Genomic DNA, 13,929 nt, shown 5'->3' on the forward strand with positions numbered 1-13,929 from the left:
AATTTTTTTTAAGATTTTATTTACTCATGAGAGAAAGAGAGAGAGAGGAAGAGACAGGCAGAGGGAGAAGCAGGCTCCCTGCAGGGAGCACAATTCAGGACTCGATCCCAGGACCCCAGGATCACACCCTGGCCAAAGGTAGATGCTCAACTGCTGAGTCACCCAGGCGTCCCCCTGTGCCCATATTTATGCAGTAAGTCAGACTCCCTGCACAGTGCTCATGGCAGATGGAGGGCCTCGCACTCCACACACATCTGGGGTGCCACTGTCCACAGGAGGAAGGGTCTCCTCCTGGCAGGTGCCCGGTCTATTTAGGGGCATGGATGCTCTCTGGCTCCAACCCCAGGAGCCTCCACTCAGTGATTCACCTTCGCCAGCATTTCCATTGAAAGAACAAAAAGCAAAGTCAAACTTTCTCCTGACCCATGATCCCATTTCCCCGACCAACCTACTGTTGCCCGGGTGCAGAGGGCTCCACTGGCCCCCCAAGGGTGCATTTACCTAAAGACAGCCCCGACCCCCCACCCCAGCACTTGTGCCCAGAACCAGGCCTGCAGGGTGGAACATCACACACAGGTCTCATAGGGCACCGGGTGACACTGCCCACCATCGGCAAGAGGTCCCAGATGCAGCATCACAGCACCTCAGCCTCAGACCCGCTCCCACCTCCCTCTATAACCCCCCAAACCCGCCAGACATACTCTTGGCCTCAACCTCCTGCCTCCCTGAGCATCAACTACAGGCTGGGCTCTTCTCACTTAACCTCTCATGTTCCTATGAATGGGCAACTGTTAGGAGAACTCCCATTTTCCAGATAAGAAGACTGAGATTCCAGGAAACCATCTCCAACATTTGCCTAAGATCCTACAGCTAGTGAGTGAGGGCAAGATGTGAATCCAGGGTCTGCCTCTCCAGCTTTGATCCCTCACACGCGTCTTCCCTAACATGAGACTTTTTTGCTTTTGTCCTGCAGTCTTCTATGTGCCTTCATCCGTTTGCAACCCCTGAACCCAGCTGTCTGACACCACTGTGGTCAGAGACTCTCGGCTCCTGGCCACCAGGAACCCTGCCTGTGTGCTAAATGAATTTATACATGCAAACAAGTTTTGTAGACTCTAAAATTCTATATAACTCTTAAGTAGCTTAAAGGAGTTTACCAAATGCTTCTGTAATGCCCTTTGAAGGGTTACCCCTTAAAAAGAAACTGACCACACTGGGAATTGCCAAGACAAACTTTTCCTCCTTTTAAAGAGTATCTATATCCTGTGTTTACTACTTGCACAAGTTAGTTTTATAGCAGAAGACTATCTCGCCCCCCTAAACACAGCACTCATAGAGCAAAATCTAAACAGGACCTTGGCCACAGACAGTGACTTTCCTGACGGCTCAAGCAAGTCATTCCTCAGCGCTTCCACTTCCCCTCCCATCAGGCAGAGGAAATGGGAGGAAAACAGCCCCATTCTACAAGGTCTGCAGGAAGGGCGCATGCGTTTTTAGACTTTCCTAACTTCAGCTGTGGGTGTGACCAAAGCAGTCTGGGGACAGGACCCAGAAGCAAATTTAGGAACATGTGGAGAAGTGCACCTTCCCATGGGTTGTGTCTCTTGCCGCCAACAAACCGCTCGGAAGGTGGACAGGGGAGCCGAATCGTGGGGGCAGCAGGCTCCTGTTGGCCAAACAAAGGAATCGAACCTTCCCAGGGTGGCCCTCTGCTTGCAGTCTCTCTACCCAAGTCCTCAGAGTCTGAAGGATGAACGTGAGAGGCTGCGGGAACTTCACCAGTCCATCCTCTCCCAGACCCAGCTAATGCTGGAAAGAGGGCCCAGAGGCTGAGTCAGGGGACCCAGGGCTGCAGGGTATGCACCCCCGGGGCTGCAATGAACTCCCTCGGTCCAGGTTCCCAGGCCTGCAAGTCCTCCTGAAGGGTAACTCAGGACAGACAGCTTTGCCTCCACCACCTCCAACACACATGCAGACAACCAGAGGCAAATGAGCCTCTTTAGCCAAGAGGGTACCCCCACAGACGTGCGCAATACCAAATCCTGCTGCCTTAAGGGAATTCCACAGTAGGAGCAGAACCCAGGGGAAATGACATGTTGTTTTCACCATTTTTCTAGTGTCCTCTTGGTCTGTATTTGCAGAAATAGGCGGTAACACAGAGTCTACCTTCTAGCAGAGTGTGAATAAAGTAAGAATAGCCATGGCAACTGCATTGGAGTCTCCGCTGAGGGCATCCTTAGAGTGTCCCTCTGGGTGAGCGCTGTTGCTATTCCATTTTACAGAGCAACAGATGGAGGCACCAGACAGACTGGGTGACCTAGGTCACCCAGGTGTGAAGGACAGAACAAGGACTCCAGCCACATATGCTGAACTCCAAAATCTTTGTCTTAACCACTGACTCTTCTATTCCGTTTCTGTAAATTCATCATAATTACCCTTCAAGTAAAGTATTTGATTTCTCAGTTAGACTGACCAAATGCTGAAGCACAGATGCTAGGTTTACAACACACCCCTTCTCTATACAGCTCATCCTGAGGTATCCCAGGCTGCACACCAACCTTCTGGAAGCTAATGCTGACACACAGCATGAGGGGTTCCACTGCAAGCAGGGAGTGGGGAGGTAAGAGGGCATCCTGGAGAGGGTGAGTGGAACATAAAGTCCTTACTTTCTATCCTTACCGTATAGTTGGGCAGCTGTGAAGTGCTCCCAGGCCTGGCTTCTTTCTACACCAGCTGGAATCGAGACCTGTCCACTATCTTCCTGGGCCTCTGCCTCCAATCGCCTCTCCACCACGGCCATCCCGCCCTCCCCTCCACATGCAGTCTGGGTGTGGGCCTGCCTCAGTCACCTCTGGTCTCAGCATAGAGCCTGTCACAGCAGGAACCTGACATCCAGGTCTGTCGGCAAAGTCAACAAAACTGGAGGAGAAAACTGGATCTCTGTCCGGAAGCCACAGGGCCATGCAGCTCAGTCCCAGATGAGCTGTAGAACCCAGGGTGAGCTACGTGATTTTGCTAAGCTCTCTTTCATCCTTGGTAATCTGTAAGAAGTGATCCTTGTCCTGCCCACTGAGGGTGGAAGGTTAAGGAGGTGAGACTATGTAAGGTGAGGGCTTATGAAGAATGTCCCTACGGGCACTCAAGTCCTCAGGCAAGCATCATTCCAAGAAGAATGCAGGCCTTGACTAAATGCTTGTGGCTAACAAAGATCATGTCTTCACAGCAGGAGCTGCTGGGGGCAGGAAGCAGGCTTGTGAATCCTCCGAGCCCCTCACTCCTAGGATGGCACTGCTGGATGTTCACATCCGTGACTGATTGTCACTCACTGGGGGTTCCCTGGTTGGACAAAATGGGGGAAGAAACCAGGTTAGCAGAGGCAAAAGGACCTAAAGCCTCACAGCTGACATGTGCCTGCATCACACTCTCAGGGGAGAAGAAGTATGTTCTTGCGGCAAAAACCAAGCACCTGCTCACCCAACCCTTACTCGGCACCCGAGAGTAAGGTGTGCCCTCAGGGGTGTTTTCTTTGTTGCTGAGAAGAATATACCCTTCCTGTCCTTGTCCTTCACGTGGTCAAAGGCCACCAAGGGTCCACATCTGGAAAAGGCCTGGCAGTCACATTACCTACCTAGAGAGGAACCCACCCCCATGTCCTTGGCTGAATAAAGTCACCCAAGCTCTTTTATGAGACTGTCTTACTGAAGGGAAAAAAAACAAAACAAAACAGTCAAATGAGCCACTGAACCACATCAGGATTCTGTTCTCTGGGACTTCACACAGTCACTCTCGGTGTTGCAGGGATTTTCTGGGGTTTTAAGCAAATAGCATTTCGAGAGGAGGGGAGTGACATTATTCAGGGACATGAAAGTGTCGAGATCCAGAGCCAAAACAAATCTGAACATGGGAACGAGACAGCCGGTGTTGCTTCTTGAAACCAAAGCCAGCTGCATGCATGACTTGTCAGGAGCTCATTTATCAATGAGAAACAACCGACAGACAAATTTCCTATGAGCACTCCGGTAATTCTCACTACCGTTCATGTCATTTTAACCCACCAAACACCACGAGATACGAGTGTGCTATGGCCTAGAACTTGCTGAGCAAACTCAAAAGGAAGGAAATGCGGGACCAGGGGTAGGGAGGGGAAGAGAACCAGTACTTACAGAGCACAGAGCCAGACAACCACCTTCGCCTCCAAACCAGGGTGAGAAGGGCAGAGAACACAGGATGGTGAGACACAAGCAAGGGCCCCAAAAGATAATCTGAAATGTTAAGCCACTTAGCCTAAGACGACCATGACCTATTCTTCAGTCAGACCTATTTACAAGTACAGTGAATTTAATCAAACCATGAGGAAAAACCAAAAGAGGTAGACAGTAAAAAAATAAATATACAGATTTTTAGCATAATCAAAAGTAGAGAAGCCCAACAAGAGGCAGTGTGGTCCAGGGAGAGCCAGCAGGGTTCAGTAAATGTGGGCTCTGGCACTGGCTCTGTTCCTGAGCAGCTCTGCCTGATGGCCAAGCCACTCTCCCTCTCTGGGCCCCCTCCTGTCAAATGGAAGCGTGGGCCAGAGGAGCTCCATTTCTGACTGGTGAGCATCTACGTGCAGCCACTTGCCAGGTCACTGTGGCCTCTCTGAGGCTTGGTGTCCTTGCCTGTGACATGCAAATGGGAACTCTGGGTGTGTAAAGAGTCTCAACAACAGATCTGAAAGGTGTATGAGCTGTGAGAAAGGACGGTTAAGAGCTGATGGCACCCATCCTGGAGCAACTGCTATGGTGGGCTGTGTGCAGGCCAGCCTTCCTGGTCCTGCTCAACAGGACAACAGCAAAGGCCAATTCCTTACTAGCTGCCATCAGGAGCCTCAACTGTGATTTCCCATGCAGCAAAGTGGGAAGCAAGAAGCCATCCTGACATTCGGCTCTGTTGGAGATCTTGGGGTCAGGCAACGCCTGGTCACTCGAGGCTGGGGGAGGTGGGGTTACAGAACCAGCCCCTCTCTCTTACAGCAGAGACAGGACCGTTGTGCAAGTTCATTTTCCAAGCTCAGTCCTTAAGCACACAGGGGCACTTTTGGTGTCTTTCACGGGTACTGAGTTCTGAATTAGGAGTTTCGTGGGAGGCCCAGGAAGTTAGTTATTCGACAGTTTTCACAACTTTGCCCCCCTCCTCTGCAACAAAAATACTCTCTTCCTTTCTAAAATATTTATGGACTTTCGGGGTCCACAGACAGCTACATTCTCCTGCTCCTGTGAGATGAGCCACCCCCAGCCTGGGCTACACACGTGGCTTTCATGCTAGCGTGGCTCCAGAAGCTCCAGGGACAGGAAGAAGCATTCCAGCTCCAACCCTGGCTGCAGCCCAGGGCTACTCTCACAGAATTGCCAGGTCACTGTGCAGAGGGATCGTAATCACTCAGCAGCTGGCACTTGGGACATAGCTGAGAGGGCAGGGATCTCTTTATCTCAGGGGCCGGAGGGCTCAAAACAGAATCACAAGTATCACAGTGAGACACTGGAAGTGACGTAGGAGGGACCAAAAGGCTGCAGCAGAACTGGTAGAGACGCGAGAACCGCTAGGTTTCCCATCTGCCACCCACTCAGAGATCACACCCTGACCTCATCTTCCATACAGGACTTCACCTTCCTGATCTGACTGAGTCATATCTACCAACCTATTTTACAGGGTCTGGTGCAGAAATTAATCAGACAGGCAACAATCTACACTAAGCCTTCTGCCTTCTCCCCTCTACCCCCTTCATATGGCAAGCTCCACCACGCATTCAAGACCAGCATCATCTGCCAAACCAAACTTGAGAGACTTAGCTGCCTGACGGATCTATTGTAACGACAGGTACACCTGAACTCCATGGCTCCTCTCAGGACAAATCCCCAAAGCCACCTCTCTGGCACCTCCCAGGGTGGGGCTTCTAAAGGGCACGACGAACCCTATGAAGCTCATTCTGGCATGGGCTGCAGCCATGATGGGGGCAAGGGGTGCTATCGGTGTAACAACAGCCATGTGTCTGCAGAAGGGCCAGACAGAGAATGAGTCTCCTTCCCGTGAGAAGGGCTTCGCTGAGGTCCTGATGCAAAGCAAAGCCAGGGCATCTAATTCCAAATTACTTAGAACTGGCTGTGGAATGAATACAAAGAGCTTGGGGAGCAGCTGCTTACTAGGTCTCGAGGCCCTTTTTTATTTTCTGGCAGGACGTGGGTGCAGGAGCAGGGCGGGGAACCTCATTTATAACCCCACCTCCACTTCCTTCTAAGCACTCTGGATGTGACACCAGGACCTCCTTGTGCTGAGGGCACAGGCCTTGAGGAGCTGAAGAGGAGAGGACAGAGCCAACCAGGTTCCCCTGGCTTCAGGGAAAGGTACCTTAGAAGCCCTGCTGAGCCATTCCAGAGCCTTCCAGATGGCCCTGAGACTCCAAGGGTCCTGAAAGAGTTGACCCACCTCCTGAGGGTGAGCACACCATCCTTCTCATCAGAAAGGGCTCCAAAAGAAACAGGTTCACTCCAGTGTCTGTCCACAGAGTGCCTGAAAAACTGCCAAGTGCAGCAGCTGCGGCTGTGCTTGTCTTACTGTCACTGTCCCCAACCCAGAGCCACCAGAACTGGATGTGGGTGCCGGTCCGCCTGGCTCTATGGAAGCCCATCTCAGTGAGTCAGCAGCCGAACTCCAGAACCAGGCCTTGGGGCACCTCCCTAAGCCAGCACGAGGTGGCCTTTGGCTTGTGTGAAGGGCCTGGCCCTGCTCAGAAACTTTGTCTGGACGAGTTATCAAATGCACAAGAACAGGAGAGCTACCCATGAACCCAGCAGTGCTCCCAACCAGGGGGAAGATGAGGGGAGGTGGCCAGAGATTAGCAATGTCCTCAGAGTAGGAAATAATAATAAAGAAAACAAAGCTGTCAGACCACATTAGGGGATGGGATCAGGATGGGGGAAACTTAACAGGTACTGCGCAGAGGCCAGCATGTTGGCAGCAAAACAAAGTTTCGGGCACTCTCGATGAAGAGCTAACAGCAGGCTCTCATCCCTGAAAAGCTGGATGGGATCAGGGTTGTATCTGACGTCCCGCAAGCCCTCACTGAGCGCTGCAGAGGAGATGGGAGGGGCTGAAGGCACAGGTCCTCCTCCCAGGGAAGTGAAAGCTATTAACAACTGATGCATGAGTCAAATAAAAAGCAAAATAAAATACACTAAGAAGCAGAGCACATTTTAAAAAACAAGTAACATGACGACATAATTGGGCCTTCTAAAGTTCAGAAATTGGCATTGCAACTTTATGGGCTAAGTATAAAGCTTATGCAGGGGTCTCTCCCCGCTGCACCCTGGCCAGTTCTCTGCCTGGGCAGACTCTCATTCACTTCAATTATTAATAAACCAACAAAACATTTACTAGAGCCATGATATTCATGAAGCACAAAGCCCAGCAAGTGCCCAGAAGTGGCCTCTATGTCCACAGACCCCAGCAGATGGGGCTGGCGAAGCTGCTCTGTGGGCTGCTTCCCGGCCCAGGCCGCTGTGGAAGGGTCTGAGGGTCTGAGACTGGCACAGGTCCCCAGGAGGCAGTCTCTCTGGGTGCCGCTGACCACAGCCCTGTGCAGGCCATTCTTCACGAGCCCAGGTGAACCCTCCATCACAGAGGTGTCACTGAGGGCAGGCAGCAAAGGAATAAAAACAGTTTCTCCCCCAAACCCTCAGAAGAACCCAATTTAAAACTCACTTGCCTCCCACAAAGAGGAATGAGTCAACCTCCAGAGAGATGAACCCAACACATATCATGGGCCGAGTCCCCAGGCCATTCTATTGCCCTTGTGCTACATGAGCGTAAAGTACCAAATGAATCTACCCCACAGATAGTCCGGCTCGTGTGCAGGAAAACACCCGCCTCTGGTGCCGCCAAGATGGGAAACGACCTAACAGCCCAACAGTAGGGGTAGAGTAAATAAATGCCAAAACATCCATCAGAGGACAAAATGCAGCTTTTCAAACAGTCAAGAGCTGTTTGATACATACTGTTAGCAAAACATCTTCCAGTCTAGTTGAGGGAAAAAGCAAAACCAGAGCAGTGGACATCATCAGCTCCCATTTGGGTAAAACCACATAAATAATTCCAGTGACACAGAAGTCTCTGGAAAGATGCAAAAAGAAACATCAGTGGTCTTCAAGGAGGGAAAGCAGGTAGCTTGCAACAGAAGTGAGAAGAGACTCCTCAAGGAACACCTTTTTGGGGACGCCTGGGTGGCTCAGTGGTTGAGCATTTGCCTTCACCTCAGGGCGTGATCCTGGGATCAGGGATCCAGTCCTACATCAGGCTCCTTCCAGGGTATCTGCTTTTCCCTCTGCCCGTGTCTCTGCCTCTCTCTCTGTGTCTCTCATGAATGAATGAATAAAATCTTAAAAAAAAAAAGGAATACCATTTTATTCATTTTGAATCTTGAACCACATGCAGGATGACCTATGCAAAAAAAAAAAAAAAAAGGGTAATTTTCAAAAAAATCTAAACTATCTGTACATAGACCTGTATATGCCTGCACATGCAGAGGATCTGCCTCTGGGAGGATAAACGAGAAAAGGGCAACAGAGAGGAAAGGAAATGCGTGGCTGGGGGACAGGACAGGGACGAGGAGAGTTACTTGTCGCTGCTGAGTTTCTAACATGGGCACATGTTGCCTGTTTTTAAAGAAATTAAACACAGATACACAACATGCTTATACTTCCCCAAATACGCTATGCTATTCCATGCGTCCAGACCGTTGTTCACGCTGATCTGGCTAAAACTGGCTCCCTGCTCCTCCCAGGCCTGTCCTGGCCTCCTCGGCCTCCCCAGCCTCCAGTCAGGCTAACCTCCCTCATCTCTTAGACTCCGCTCAGTTGTCACCTCCTCCAGGAAGGTCGTCTTCACCTGGCACAGCTTGAACGATAGGAGCATGAAATGAACTGCTGCTGTACGTCTCCCCCACGGACTGTGAGCTTCCGGAGGGCACGGGTCCACCCTTAGTCCCCTGAGTCCCTGGCACCTGCCACAAAGAGCTACTTGGGAAATGTTTGCTGAACCAAAAAAAAAAAAAAAAAAAAAAAAAACGCATTCACCACATTAAGTCAAGTCTCAACTCTCCTCGTGCCAAAAGCTATTGAAACCTCTCTCGCTTGTGGGGTTTCCCTCAGCTATCACAATTGTGTTGTTAACACTAATTCGAGGCATAACACCTCTCGGTCCACAGAGGGGCTGGGCTTAATGCGGTCTGGGCTCCACAGCACGGGAGCACCCGCGGAATCTGCAGTCAGCACAAGACCCCTTATCTGACAACCTCGCACCTCCTGGGGAACCTGCGAATGCTCATCAGAGCCTCTGCCAGGGCCCCTATGCCCGCGGCAGCCCTTCTCCCAGAGGATCCTCAGAAACGTCTGCCCCAGACCCTTCCCTAGGCTTTGTCCTCCACATTCTGCTTCTAAGAGAGAGGACTGGCCACCCTCGAGGCTTGCTGGGAGGCAGTACTTCCAGGGCCCCCCCGGGGGGCCAGCGTTTCCTGGAAGCCTGCACGGTGAGCAAAGGAAGGGCAGAGGGGCAGGATCGTCCAAGAAAAGCTGAATGTGTGTGGGACACTGAGCTCCTAAACACAAGAGGATGTTAGTTTAACAGGCAAATCCCATGCACGCCCTGCGCCGTGCCTCTTCTGTCCGATTTCTTCATGGTATCGGTCCAACGCCCCCTGGACCAGCTGTGCCAGGGACTGAGGGAGGAAGACGAAGGGACCCAACCAAGTTCACACAACCCACCGAGCTTCAAGCACACATGCCACAAGGCACAAGAGGTGCTTGACCATGATGAACACCACAGAACAGAGGAGTGGGCTCTAATCCCAAATCGGGGGGTAAATTCTGGGCAGATGTCCTGCAGGAGGTGGCCTGAGTGCCGGACCTTAACAGATGGGTAGGAGTTCCACAGCCAAGGAAGGAGCGCAGACATCCCAAGAGGAGGCTAGTAAGTACACGTCCAACACCCCAGCAAGCCGGGCAGCCCCAGGGCCACATGTCCAGCTGCTGCCACTGCCCCTCATAAGCCCGGGAAGGTGGGGGCTCTCCACTGAGGGTGGCCCCGGGCCGCCACCCACCTGCCTGCCCTGCCCCTGCCCAGCCTCCACCTCACTCTGACTCCTTTGAGCTCTCAGGAGTCAGCCCTACCATACCTGTCCTGCCCTCCCCTTTGCCGGTAAGAACACCAGGCAAAGGCGCTGAGCCACAAGGGACACCGGCTGGTGGTTTACTTAGCTGAACAAAGTCAGGGGGCTCAGGGGGTCTCGATGGGATATCCCAAACCTCCTCCCTTCACGAAATGACAGCATAAAGATACAAGCTGCACAACAGTTATTTCTCTCTGCCACTGTACCAGCAGCCCCTGCGCTGACCCACGCAGCTAACCCAGAATGCCAACACACAATACGATAATTGTGCTCACTCTTGGGAAGGGGGAGTGGCCACGCACAACCCCATATGAGAATGTCACAATCGTCTCGGACTCCCGAGTTACAAATATGTGCTCAAGGCATGTGCTGAGCACGCGCTCACCACGTGTTTACACGGCTATGAAAGCACAAAAGCACAAGGGCCAATGTGCTTCAGCTGCCGGGGCCTGGCCTGGGGATGGCGGGGGACCAGGGTAACGAGCAAGGACTCAGAAAAACACCACAGAAACGCTGCATTCAAAACCATGACTGCTTTATTGTTCCCGAGTTTTTAAAACAGCAGGAGTGGAAGGGGGACACTACACAACAGAACCACAAGGAAAGCTGCAAAGCTTGGCAAAACCAGCAACCAACGTCCCCTCCTAGCCAGTCCGACTCAAGCTAAAAACATGCAACAAGCAGTGATCTCAGGCTCACCCTGGACAACTGGAACCAAAAACGAGATGAAGTCAATCTTTGCAGGCAGTCGACAACTAGACAACTCAGACCTGTCCAACCACGGGCTGGCCTTATGGATGCAGGCACACGAGCTCCTAGCTCTGGGCCTCGGTTTCCCCGGTTGTAGCAAGTTCTCGTTCACTTTCGGCAGCCTAGACTAGCTCCTCCTCTGTTGTCAGATAAGAGGAAGGACCGATGAGAGCGGCTACCTCTGGGCACTCTCATGCCCCCTGCCAGCTCCCACCAGGCCACGGGGACACTGATTTCAGGGCACCCTAGACAAAGGGCACCTCGGCCAGGGACCGGCTCTGGGGAAGCACCAGAGAGCACAAACAGCAGGAAGGATAGCACCCTCTCTTTGCCCCAGAGGGTGCAACTAAGGCAGGGTCATCCAGGATCTCTGTGCCGGTTATTAGCTCAACCAGACAGGGGCCCTGCTTCGGCAAGAACGGGTAAAACCAACCTGAGAAACCAAAGTTCAAAACCCAGAATAACCGGCGTTGCCCTCCTTTGGCATCAAGGGTTCCAGACAAGGAGGGGATGGATGGCAGGGGTGGACAGTGGGTGGCTTGCTGTAGGACAAAGAATTACCTACACGTAGGAAATGGATGTCTAACTACAACCATGAAGGTCTGAAGACAAATGGCCCCCACGTACATGGCAGGTGTCTTAGTCTGCTCGGGCTGCCGTCACACAGCACCGCGAACTGGGTGGCATATAAACAGCAGCCATTTTTTTCCCCACAGTTCTGGAAACTGGGAAGTCCAAGACCATGGTGCCAGCAGATTCAGCGTCAGAAGAGAGCCGTCCTCTCAGTGTCCTCACGCGGCAGGGCGGATGAGGGCTCTCAGAGACTCTTCTATCAGGCGCTGAGCCCATCCATGAGGACTCCACTGTCGTGACCTGGTCACCCACCAACCTCCCCAAAGGCCCCAGCTCCTAACACCATCATCTTGGTTTCAACGTACAAATTCTTGGGGAGGGGGATATACACACTTGGTCCATGGCAACTAGAGGTGAAACCTCTTTGGGCACTGAGGGTTAGGTTTCCCAGAAAATAAGATGCAAAGCTTTATAGCCATGTACCTCCACGCAGTACAAAAATAAAAAGGAAGATTAGGCTCACGAGCTGCCAAGGGCAGGCATTCAAGTCGCTAGCTGGGACCTGTTTGCTGAGCTAACCCACACCCTTGCTGAGGTAAACACGAGAGCGTGTGCCACCCGCTCCCACGGTGTGGTTCTAGAGCAGTGCTTCTCCAAGTGTGGTCCCTGGACCACCACCAGCAGCCTCACCTGGGAACTGGTCAGAAACGGAGTTTCAGTTCCCACCCCAACCGACAGAATCAGAAATTCTACAAGTGGGGTCCAGTAATCAGTGCTGTAATAAGCCCTCCAGGTGCTTCAGGTGCTCCCCCAAATTTGAAAACCTATGTTAGTACATCCGGTACCCATGACCCTTGGTGACTGGGAGGACGGCACTGCAGATGAAAAACCTGGGGTCCATCGAGGTCAAGTCTCTTGCAGAAGGCCGTGGGGTCATTAAGGGGTATGAGGCCTAGGCCCCACCACCAGCACTTCTCCTGGGCTGGGACCTGGGGGGATTCGGGTACAGATGATCCCAGTGCATGTCAGTAAGGAACAAACAATCTGGGATGAGGGTAAGAACCCAAAGGTTGACCATTTAGTGAAATGTGTAATGTGTCAGGATCAGAAGGGGAAAAAAAAAAAATGCAGAATATTTGCCACAGGAGGAGGGGGAAAAAATGGAACTGAGCCAAACAGGTAAATGAAAGAAGTAACTAATAATATGTGGGGGAATGTGAGAAGAAAAACTTAATTCCTGGAAACACATAAATTGCCATTTGGAGAATCTTCTCCTTACTTCCACCTGCTTCACTGAATCTCTGTCTGAAGAGACTTGAGCTATAGGAATCTAAGCATGTTTTCATGCTTTCAGAAATCTTCCTCTTTCTACCACCAGCAGAAGTTATCTACTTGATAAATGGCAGCCAGACTGCTTGTCAAGATAATTTGAAGATTAAATCTTTGTTTAAAAAAAAAAAAAAAAAGAAATTCCTGCAGCAGCTGTTAAAGTCACGGAGGCACTTTTAGGCTACAAAGATTAAACTGGGTGAAGCACCTGAGGGACTTTATAGGGCTAGGGGAGGGGAGGGAGGACATATGGAAAGGATCCCTGGGGCACTGGGCATTGCAGGACACCCAGCGGTGAATGGCAGGTGGAAGGGGCCAGGGCCGGCTTCTGGGTCCAGGGCCCTGTATGTGGGGCTGTCCTCCCGGAGCCGTGTCACGGAGATAAAGGCCGCAGGTTCCCTCTGCTCAGTGCCAGCTGATCTAGGTCAGTTTGCCTGCAGGTGGAAGACCTAGCAGGATTATGGTGGGAACGACCCAAAGCAGGGCGCGGTGCCACGAGCAAATGCCACTCACCACTGCTCACCCTGCACCAAATAACCTGGAGAATGAGAACATCTAAATCTGTCCTCAGGCTGTCTTGTCTACCCCCAGGGATCTCAAAGTCAAGTGCTTCCCAGAGCCAGGCAGGGAACATAAATGGGTGAAGAGCGCCCAGGTGGGAGCTGTCGCGTGTGCCAAGAGTGTGCCCCGGGGAGCAGACAGCTACTCAGGCGGCTACGGCTAAGCCCCGGGCAGGTGTCGGGGAGAGAGGGCCCCAGGGTGATGCTAAAAATCTCCTGACTTGTCAGGAAAAGCTGAAAACCCAGGCTTCTTTGTACAATCCCAGCTTTTAAGTACTGTCAAGAAATGCAAAAATTCAGAGAGCATCACAGGGGTCAAACAAATCACGCCCCAGGACCACATCTGGCCCCCAGACCACAAGCACACAGCCTCGGGCCTCACGAACGCTGACGGCTCAATCCAAAACGGCCAGTAGGGCAAGGTTTCACCTTGGTTTGCAGAGCCTCGGGGACTCGCTGGGCGTCGGTACCCCGGTCACGCACATCCGTCTACATCACTCCTGGCTCATTCTGAGTTAG

The 13,929-nt window shown here is 52.0% G+C and overlaps 1 protein-coding gene across 3 annotated transcripts in view; it reads right to left on the bottom strand.

Moving 5' to 3' along the window:
- The window catches only part of FAM53B (family with sequence similarity 53 member B), a 144,698-nt gene that overhangs the window by 75,338 nt on the left and 55,431 nt on the right, over positions 1-13,929 (bottom strand). Inside the window, exon 1 of one of the 3 annotated variants that reach the window (XM_055346363.1) lies at positions 2,680-3,336. The exons of the other annotated variants lie outside the window; for them this stretch is intronic. The gene's annotated coding sequence lies outside the window, so the exon portion shown is untranslated. Of the gene's footprint in view, positions 1-2,679; positions 3,337-13,929 lie in introns of those variants that run through there. 3 annotated transcript variants of the gene reach the window in all.

Source organism: Nyctereutes procyonoides, unplaced genomic scaffold, assembly GCF_905146905.1.
Source record: "Nyctereutes procyonoides isolate TBG_1078 unplaced genomic scaffold, NYPRO_anot_genome, whole genome shotgun sequence".
In the NCBI taxonomy this organism is placed as follows: domain Eukaryota; kingdom Metazoa; phylum Chordata; class Mammalia; order Carnivora; family Canidae; genus Nyctereutes; species Nyctereutes procyonoides.